Raw genomic sequence first — 11,440 nt, 5'->3', positions numbered from 1 at the left:
TCTGTTCTAGTTCCTTCAAAAAATGCAGGGTACCCGGAACCGAACACCCCTACTTGCTACTAGGGGTGGGATAATCCGGTTAACCAAACTGGATAGGGCAAACCAGAAACCAAACCGGTTATTCGGTTTAGACAAAATGCAAACCGAAACCAAATCGGTTTCGGTTCGGTTAACCAGTTAATCGGTTTTCAAATTAACCCCTAAAATTCTTCAATTTTTACATTTAAGTCTCTAAATTCAAATATTTGTTATTTTATATATAATTTTATGTTTTTTTTGTCTTTATTTGGGTATTTTTGTTGTATTCTTTGTGTGAAAAACAGATTAAATTACATATTTGCAGATACTGAATCTAAAATATGAAATAAAAACATAAAGAATTCAATTACACATTACTGAATTCTCATTAATAAAAACATTGGCATAATTAAAAACTGAAACATTTGCAAATAAAAAGAGTCTTCTTCAAAATTCAGATCTCCAAAGCCAAAGTCCAAACTTCTTCAATTTGCTATAGTGCTACTGAATAAAAAGAGCCTTCCTCAAAATTTAGATCTCCAGGCCTGCATCTGTATTTGCATGTGCAATAAATAAACTTATAGTTAGTAACTCTCCAAAAATAGAAATTCAATGCAAAATATGGTCCACTGGATAATGTCAATGCAAAAGGTGGTCCAAAAAATTATATCAATGCAAAGGGTGGTGCAAAACAGGTGGAGGCGTGTAGCTTGTCTCCCTTCTAAATTCCCTTATAAGTTTTAACTACATAAAATAGTTCAAAAAATTTAAAACAAATAAACACAACAATCATCAAGATGAGTTACACTACTTTCCACTTCCGAACATAACCAACTATTGAAAATCAGTTCACAACAAATAAACACAACAATTGTTCAAAAAATTTAACCAACATAACCAACCAAACCCTAAACCATTTAATCATCAATGATAATGTACCTCATATATTGGAAACTTGGAATACCCCTCAATCATCAAGATGAGTTAGACTACTTTCCACTCCCAAAGAAAAAAACTCTATACAAAGTTGGACAAACAAGTTAGCTAAAATCATAAATAATGATGGAAAATATATAATTATAATTGAAAGTTAACAAAAAATGTCACCTGACTCAATTTTAGATAATTCCTCCAAGCTTTCCTCAATGGTCAATGGTCCACGCGTATTCCTAATCCAATCTTGTGTACAGATAAGAGCCTCTACCATCTTAGTAGTAAGGGAGCTACGAAATGGATCTAATACATGACCCCCCCTACTAAAAGCCAACTCAGATGCAACAGTTGAAACAGGAATAGCCAACACATCTCATGCTATCATAGAGAGAACAACATGTTTTGTTGAATTAGTCTTCCATCAATTCAAGATATCAAATGTTTTGTCGTTGTCATCCTCATAATCATCCGTTAAATACTTATCCAACTCCGTTTTATGCCGAACAGCTTTCTTTGCAGCGTTTTTCTCATTATACATAACCCTCATGAAGTCCTCATTATCAACATTTACATCATGCACATTAATGTCAATTGGAACTTGAGATTTCTCACTTGACTGCTCATTATCATCCACCATAAGCAAACTGTATTGCTCAAATAAAGACAACAAAGCTTCTTTCACTTTTCTCATCAACTTGTCAGATATGACAACATCATAGACCTCATTAACTACCTAAGTCCACATATTCTAACTTGCGCCTAGGATCCAGTACTTCTACAATGAATAACATAATGTTGATATTATCAACATTTGACCAATACTTATCAAATTTCACTTTCATCTGATTAGCCATATTACGTAAGCCAAGATCAGGACTTTTACACCATGTTGAAATCTTCAACCCAACACCGAAAATCTCTCGCATGTATGCATTACCAGTAACATAAAGAGACATAGAGACACGTAGAGTAGCATCGTAAAATACTTTCAAGAAAGGTAACAAGTAGTGAGCATACACCCAATTAGTACTCATAGGCAAACCTCATGACCTATCACCACTAGTAAGCTCATCTGCATACTTACTATCTTCCAATGCCAATAACTCAAAAGCTTTCTGAAATTTTAATGCCACTTCCAACATCAAGTATGCAGAGTTCCACGGGGTTTCTACATCAAAAACCAAATGACTTTTACTTGCGATTTTTTCTTTCTCCACACACCCCTTAAATCTTTGTAACCTTGCTAGAGAAGACCTTACATACCTCACTGCTATATTTATTATAAATATGGAATCATCTATATCCTTTAACCCCTCTTTCACAATTAAACTCAAAATATGTGCACAACATCTCATGTGTAGAAAATCACCATCCAATACACTTCCCTTCCAACTTGCTAGTCTAGTCTTGAGATAGCTTACCCCAACATCATTAGAACTAGCATTGTCTACTGTGATTGTGAATACCTTATAAATACCCCAATCAAGCAAACACCTCTCAATTGTCTTGCCAATCGTTATACCTTTATGACTAGTGATTGGACATAAATTTAAAATTCTTTTCTATAGTTGCCAATGATCATCGATGAAATACGCAGTAAGGCACATATAATTAAGGTTCTGAACGCTTGTCCATGTATCAGTCATTAGACAAACTTTGTGCGAAAACTTACTAAAAAACTTCTTCAACTTTTGGCACTCTCCAATATACATTTTGAATCAATCTTTAGTCACGGTTCTCTGACAAGGTACTTGAAACCTAGGTTGTCTCACATTCATCACGTTGTGGAACCCCTCACGCTCCACAAAACTAAAAGGTAACTCATCACCAATGATCATTTTTGCTATAGCCTCTCTATTAAGATCTGGATCATATTTCCATGACACCAATGAAGACTGTACGGAGAGGGCAATGCTGCTTGACAGATCACGTGATCCTTGTTGAAAAAATAGGGTCTTCTGTCTCTTGTTCGCCACATTTGGAGGATACTTTTTGCATCTATTTAAGTGGTTACGTAGACGACTCGTACCACTCTTACTCAGACAGCTTATAATACTCCCACAGTAACTACATGTCGCAGTCAAATCATCCTTATTCTCACAATCGTTCTTAACAAAGTGATCCCACATTTGAGAACTATCCTTCCTAGTACTTGTATCCCTTGCACGTTTGGGGGCTAAAGGTGCTGGAGGTGGCATAGAATTTGGAGTTGGAGTTGGAGTTGGAGTCGTACTTACGGTGTCTCACGAGTATTGTCAGCGGTCGATGACATCTACAATTCCATCAAATAAAAATATGCATTAAGTAAATAAAACATCCATATAAATCATATTCTTTTATTTATTGACAACAACTAAAAATAAAAGAGAAAACTTTGGACATGTAAATTATAAAGACATCCATCAATTAATAATAAAACATGAGGACACCAGTTTACACATAGTCACGGGTCCATCCAAATCCAACACAAATTCAATTCAATTTACACAATTTAAAACCAAAAAGGCCACTAGTTTCAATGCACTAATGCAGATTCACAAATTCAATATAATGTATGCCCCATACTACATAGACACTCACATGTCCATCCAACACAAATTTGTAGCATACTGGGCAAAATACTTCTTTATCTAATTCTCTAAATGCATCCTTAAGTTTTCATACTTATTAAATGAAATGCATCGTACAAGCACATTATCTCATCAAATATGCAAATCGCACCATTACTCTCCTAAACTCAATTTTATATAATCAGAAAACAAAGAAAGATGAACTTAAATAAGTAAATAAATAAAACAAAATTTAAATAGTTCTATAAAATGTCTAAATATTCACCAGATCTGTTGCTAAATTAGAAGATACTGGTCGTGGAGCAGGCAAACAGCTTGAGGATTACAGATCTGAATGGCGGTGGAAACTGGAGCTGTGGTGGTCGACTCTCGACTGTTGTGATGTCGTCACTATTCCTGGTTCAAGGAATAGATCAACCACAGAGCAGCGACTATGGACTATGGTTTGTGGGTGGTTGTTGTGGTGATGCTGTGGACTATGGACTGTGGGTGAGTGAGGGTTGCTATGAACTACAGTGTAGCAGTTGTGGACTGTCGTCGTCGGCTCGTCACTGGTGAGTAAGTGGTTGTTGTGGTGAATGGTGATGTTGGGTGAGTGGGTGTTGGCGAAATGGATGCTGGAGTGGATGGGTGTGAGACTGTCAACTCACTGTGGGTGGTGACGTGGTGCTGCTGGGTGCTTGCAAAGTGCGAAGAAATGAAAAATCGAAGATGGAGTGGCTAGTGGAGTGACTCGAGTCTGCTTAGTTGGTGTGAAGTGTGCACAGTGGAGATTGGAGCTTGGAGGTAGAGAAGAGAAATATAGAAGTAGAGATGAGTGTGGGTGAGTGGGGGTTGCTGTGAACTACAGTGCAGCAACTATGGACTGTCGTCATCGACTCGTCGCTGGTGAGTGGGTGGTTGTTGTGGTGAATGGTGATGCTAGGTGAGTCGGTGTCAGCAAAATGGATGCTGGAGTGGATGGGTGTGAGACTGTCAACTCACTGTGGGTGGCAACGTGGTGCTGTTGGGTACTGGCGAAGTGCGAAGAAATGAAGAATTGACGATGGACTGGACAGTGGAGTGACTGGAGTCTGCTCAATTGGTGTGGAGTGTGCATTGTGGAGATCGGAGCTTGGAGGCGGAGAAGAGAAATAGAGAAGTAGAGATGTGAGGTCACTAAGATATTGCAAAAAAATAAAGGTTAAAATACAAAATACATTTTGCTTATATACTTAGGGTATAACCGGTTTTAAAAACCGGTTTGGAAAATATCCCAAACTGAAAACCCAACCGATTTTCTGGCTTTTTAAAATTTGCAAACCAAAACCCGAACTAGTTTTTTTATTTTTTAAATTGTATAAACCGGTAAACCGAAAACCGAACAGGCTTTCAAAAAAACATAATTTTTGGTTTGGTTTCGATTCGATTTGGTTTTCGGATTATTTCTCCCACCTCTAATGGAGTGGACAGTGGAGTGACTAGAGTCTTCTAAGTTGTTGTGGAGTGTGCACTGTGTAGATCGGAGCTTGGAGGCGGAGAAGATAAATAAAGAAGCAGAGATGTGAGGTCACTGAGATATTGCAAAAAAATAAAGGCTAAAATACAAAATACATTTTGCTTATACACTTAGGGTATAACTGGTTTGGAAAATATCCCAAACTGAAAACCAAACTGGTTTTCTAGTTTTTAATATTTTGCAAACTGAACCGGATTTTCGGTTTTTTTAAATTTTACAATTCGAATACCGAACCGGTTTGCAAAAAAAAACCTAATTTTCGGTTCGATTTTTGGATTATTTCTCCCACCCTTAATGGAGTGGATAGTAAAGTGTCTAGAGTTTCCTCAGTTGGTGTGGAGTGTGCACTGTGGAGATCGGAGCTTGGAGGCAAAGAAGAGAAATAGAGAAGTAGAGATGTGAGGTCAGAGAGATATTGCAAAAAAATAAAGGCTAAAATACAAAATACATTTTGCTTATATACTTAGAGTATAATCGGTTTTAAAAACCAGTTTCGGTTAACCGGTTTGGAAAATATCCCAAACCAAAAACTGAACCGGTTTACAAATAAACCTAATTTCGGTTCGGTTTCGGATCAGTTTCTGGTTCAGTTCAATTTTTGGATTATTTCTCCCACCCCTAATGGAGTGGATAGTGGAGTGACTGGAGTCTGCTCAGTTGGTGGGGAGTGTGCACTGTGGAGATCGGAGCTTGGAGGCGGAGAAGAGAAATAAAGAAGAAGAGATGTGAGGTCGCTGAGATATTGCAAAATAATAAAGGCTAAAATACAAAATAATTTTGCTTATATACTTAGGGTATAACCGGCTTTAAAAATCCGTTCCGGTTAACCGGTTTGGAAAATATCCCAAATTGAAAACTGAACTGGTTTTCCGGTTTTTTAAATTTTGCAAACCGAACTGGTATGCAAAAAAACCTAATTTTTGGTTCGGTTTCGGATAGGTTTCCGGTTCGGTTCGGTTTTTGAATTATTTCTCCCACCCTACTTGCTACACACTCATTCGAATTCTTGTAGATTGGGTTGTATTGAACGAAAACACTTGTGTATCTACTATTAGAGTAGGTGCCCTAGAACCAATCAATTATTGTAAAATTGACTCTATAATACATGTTTATTTATCAATAAAAGGCATATTCTTCTATATTGTGTATGTAGTGATATATGTCCTTAGGATGGTAAAACCGTGACGAGGATATCAAGTGTTTCAAATCTTGATAGTGAGAACCCTATGATCACATATGGTGGCCATTCTAGAAACGTCTGTAGCCCCAATATTATTCTGACCAAGGACACAGATAATACGGTAAGGCTATCATAGTATTGAACGACCATGTCGAAAGGTAGTGACTGATCTTACTTGTTAAGGTTGTTTGCCGACAACCTGGCACAATACATGGGTGCTTGCTAGAGCAAAGTTCACTAGACAGACCCATTAGAGGATTCCATATGGATGGTAACCCCAGTGTCTATGGAATAAATCCTCTAACGAATGGTGGTGCATGTGATCCTTAGACTTAAGATCACCGGAGCGTCTTGTGCACCAATTGGTGTAGTTTGACACTAGCTCAAATTCGTTTTATACTACTGGGTATGGGAGAAGTTATCTCACTGGGTAATTCAGTAAATGGTAATGACACTAAATCTGTGGGCACAGTGGGATTGAGTTGATGCTCAATCCAATTTATTATTCTTGTCATTGGTCTAGTAACTGAATACAAACATGTCGAGGATATCTGAGGTTGACATTATTTTTGTACCTCAGTCTCGATGAGATAACAGTTGATGAAATGATTTGATTGCACAGTAACCATACCGTTGACAGGCTATGGTTTCGTTGAATCTGAATCTATCGGGTGGCTATGATGCCTTGCTAGGGGTCAATCTTGATATGTGTGTAGTAAGACGATTAATTGGTGTTAATCGCGATACTACACACTGCCGATATGACGAGGAGCCTACGAGTCACACACTTAGAAGATGATTTAATAATCAATTTGTGAAAATGGTATTTTCGTCTTTTAGACGAAAGGATTTTTGGTAATCTCACAGTGTAATTAAATTTGTTAAGGTTGTTGCCTGTATTTAATTTTAATATTAAAATTAAATTAGTGAGATTATATTTGAATATATCCCTGTAAATATTTAAATGAATTGTTATTATTAATTACATGTTAATATATTATTATATATTAATTGATTTTAATTATAATAATAATAAATTAATTAATTAAAATACCATAAACGGTGTATTTAGTTGCAAGGGTAAACTAGGGTTGGAGCCCATAGCTATTCCTAAGTGGAATAGGGTTTTAATTGTTGCACTATATAAGTGCAACTTAAAATTAAAACAAATAGAATTATTCATTCAATCAAAACCCTAGCCACCCAAAAGGTTCTCTCTCTCTCTCTCTCTCTCTCTCTCTCTCTCTCTCTCTCTCAGTTTTCTTCTTCAGGTGAAGAAGAAAATTTTTCAATTTTGATTGTTCTTTATTATTGATGCCGGCAATTGTTCTAGCAAAACAATTCTTGGTTCTTTGGATTATCTTCGTGTGGACTTCCGTGAGTGCGATCCTGCATTGGATCGATTAGCGAAGAATCACGTGAACAATAGACGGTGAACAGTAGGTAGTGAACAGTAACCGGTGAACAGTGTTCGTGTACGAAATCAGAGATATTCGAAGGAGCTTCCAAATGTATGTAAGTATTCTAATCCTTGAATGGATTTATTTTATATATATTTTGTTTATAAACATATAAACGGTATAATTTATACTCAGATCTTGGCAAAAAGGTAATTGATTTACCGATTGAATTTTTGTTTTCTGCTGCGTTTGGTTGATCAATTACTTACATCTACTCTATAAGAGAGCGGTGCAAACAAAAGCTCATTAAACTATTCGCAAATTCTATATTAAAAAATTCCAAACGTCAAACATCTCAAATTAAGTTTATCTCAAATTTTAATTTGTATTTAAATGATGATCTTTTTTAGTCTGTTATTTTGCATCCTATAAAGAGATGCAATTAATATACGTCGACTTCCGAAGATATGGATTTCCTTGACATGCGTATTAAAGAATTGAGATATTAAAAAAGTTGTCTTTAACATATTTCCGAAAGAGACATTAAAATTATTAATGAACAAACATTTTCATTATTTTGATACATTTTATTTATAATAAAACAAAAAAAAATTTCATTTAATATATTGTTATGATTAAATTTTGTCTGTTAATAATCTTAAGGTATATTTTAGAACACAAGACATCTACATATATTATAAAGGTGAGTAACGAATATAATCATATATTAAAATAGATCAAACTAATGTTTTCATCAATATTCCCAATTATTATGGGGTTATGCATCAAGTGTACGAAGACTAAGGACTAAGGAGTGGGAACCAGGTAAAATCGTCTTTACCTATGAACATATGTCCGGGTTTAAAATATAGTAATTTATTTATTTATCTTTTAAGAATAATGTTATACATCTAAAGTATATATTTATTTAGGTTTTATATTCTAAAAAGTGCAGTTTTATTTTAGGTTAAGTGCACATTCATGTATTACATCATCTAAATAAAAATGACATTCACCGGTTGAGATATAAAACTTGAGATAAATAAAAAATATCATCTCTTGATTACTTTATCATGATTGCCTGATTGGTCGGGATTCCTATCTCTTACTATAGTGGTTTGGAGTTTGTTTGTTTTTTTTTTTTTTTTTTTTAAGGGTGAGGTTATATGCACCCAAAATATGCTATTGACATTGACTTCTAAGTATACTTCTAGTTCTATTATATAAAAAATGATACCCTGAAACCTGCACCTCAATTATTCTAGTTAATAAAAGTTTACTCATACATGACAGGAAAGATTTTTTATTTTTTATTTTTGTCTTTTAATGGCAAATCTTACCTATAAAAATTAATTCGTATATACATGAATGAATGTTTTGCTAGCAAAAATTGAATTTCAAAATTTGAAGATATCAAGATGCTTGAAAGAGATATCTATAAAAGAAATCGACTATATGATTATGCTTTCCTAACGAAGCGATTAGAATCCTTTCCTAATCTGATTTGAACTTTTAAAAGCTTGTGATTGGTTATTAAATAAAAGGAATAAAAATAAATCTGAACCATAGACAAATATTTTCATAAGATTTTAAAAGCTCAGGTGAGTTCAGATCAAGAGAAAATCCTTGTCATAAACAAAATTTGTTTTCTTAAAATACCTGGAGAAAGGAAAAAGAAAAGAAAAGAGAGAAATGTAATAATACATTTTTTCAAACTGGTTGAATGGTCATCAAATAATAAGTTCTATCCATTAAATTAACTGGCATAAACAGTAGCTAATGTTACAACAAAGAGAACGTATTTACAGTGAGATTTTTTCTCCAATCATTAAACACAGACTTATTTAGTGTTTCCATTAATCTTGGACTAAACAAAGACCACAATAAAATTATTCCAGCAACCTTCTCTAACCCTGGGTTGCCAAATTCTGACTCATTTTCCTTTTGGCTTATGAAACAGGTGAAGGATGATAAGGAACAGGAACGATATTTAGATGATCACTTCTTCTTACTGCTAAACCATAGCCCCCAGTCATGTCCAAATCTTCATTCTTCATTTCATTCGGAAGTTTCCAATCAAAATGGTACAACAACATTGCTAGTGCAAGCTCAATGTTGGCTTGAGCAAATGACATTCCAGGACAAGCCCTCCTCCCAGAACCAAATGGGATGAATTCAAAATTAGTCCCCTTGAAGTCCACAGAACTATCAAGGAACCTCTCCGGGTTAAAGATCTCGGGTTCACTCCAAAATTCCGGATCTCTTCCGATCGCCTACGCGTTAACAATGACTCTGGTTTTCGATGGTATGTCGAATCCATTAATCACGCATTTTTCTTGACTTTCTCTTGGAACCAGCAAAGGACCGGGAGGATGTAGTCTCAGAGTCTCTTTTATTACTAGCTTCAAGAATTTCATTTCATCGATGCTCGTTTCGTTGATCTTGTCTTTTCTGTTGAAGACATCCCTCACCTCAGCTTGAGCCTTTTTTAGCACTCTTGTATTTTTTATCATTTCAGACATTGCCCAATCTATTGTTGTCGCAGTTGTCTCACCACCAGCACTTAAAAGATCCTGAAAAGAAGATTAATTCGGTTCGAATTTTATTTTAGCCATTGGCCAAAAAAACTGAGATCATCGCACAAGAAGTATAAGAAATAAGAGTAAAAAGATATAGACACCCCTAAGGTTTAAAATGAGGTTTAAGAAATAATAAAAATTTTTTTGTTGTTAAGGAACAATTAGTGAACTTATACTAATGGGTGTTAATAAATATTTACAGTATTGTCTTCCTACCATTTATTTTAACACTTAAAATTTAATGGCAGAGGACTTTTGTTATTTGAAAAACCTCAGAAGGATTTTTGAAATCCCATCATGCCTTAGCGAAAAAAATGTGATTAACTCAAGAAATAATTACCATGATCACTGCCTTGATGTTTTCTGTAGTTAAGGGAAATTCAAGTCCTCCGCGCTCTCGAACTTTCAATAGAACATCAATCAGATCTTCAGCTTCTTCTTCACTTTGGCCAATTTTCGAAGTTTCGAGGCCTTCTATGTGATCACTGATAACTCGTTCGACAATTTTATCGGTTTGTCGATGCAACTTCTCTATTTGAGCCTTGACTCCAGTCATCAATTGAATAAACTCCATTGAAGGAAACAAATCCGCAATATTGAAACCCGCAGCCACCTTTGTAGTTTGATTGATAAGTGAAATGAACAATTCTTGTTCTTTGAACTTGTTGCCAATGGCCGCCCTGGAAATGATACTATATATTAGAGAGTGAACTTTCACGGTCAAATTAACCCGTGACCCCGCCTTGGAAGCAATAGAATTAATGAGATTAGACACTTCTTCTTCTCTTATCGATCGGAAAGACTGGACTCGTTTCGAGTTCAAAAGCTCCAACACACAAATTTTTCTCAGTTGTCTCCAATAATCACCATATGGTGTAAAACAATACCAGTAAAATTATAAGCCAAGATTTCTGCTACGAGAATGCGAGGCCTTGAAGCAAAAATAACATCATGGGTTTTCATCACTTCTTTAGCGATTTCCGGCGATGAAACGACAACGGTGGAAACTTGTCCGAGCTTCAGATGCATTAAGGCTCCATATTGCTTGGCGAAGTTTCTGAATATTTGATGCGGAAGAGCGTCGACAAGCTGGTGCAGATTTCCGATGAGAGGTAATTTCGGTGGCCCTGGAGGGAGATTTAGAGTGTTGGATTTCTTCCATATTTTCGGAACCATGAAGAGAAAGAGAAGAAAAGTGAGAAGGATTGAGAAAGTGGGAAACTGAAGCTCCATGGCAAAACCAGAGGATAGAGAGAAATTGG

The 11,440-nt window shown here is 35.6% G+C and overlaps 1 pseudogene; it reads right to left on the bottom strand.

The window, feature by feature from the left end:
* Window positions 1–9,453: 9,453 nt before the first annotated feature.
* Window positions 9,454–11,411, bottom strand: LOC116106779 (annotated as a pseudogene).
* Between the last annotated feature and the right edge of the window lie 29 nt (window positions 11,412–11,440).

Source organism: Pistacia vera, unplaced genomic scaffold (genome assembly GCF_008641045.1).
Source record: "Pistacia vera cultivar Batoury unplaced genomic scaffold, PisVer_v2 Contig521, whole genome shotgun sequence".
Classification (NCBI taxonomy): Eukaryota; Viridiplantae; Streptophyta; class Magnoliopsida; order Sapindales; family Anacardiaceae; genus Pistacia; species Pistacia vera.
The sequence above is the reverse complement of the archived record's forward strand: the minus strand, read 5'-3'. Positions and strand labels throughout refer to the sequence as shown.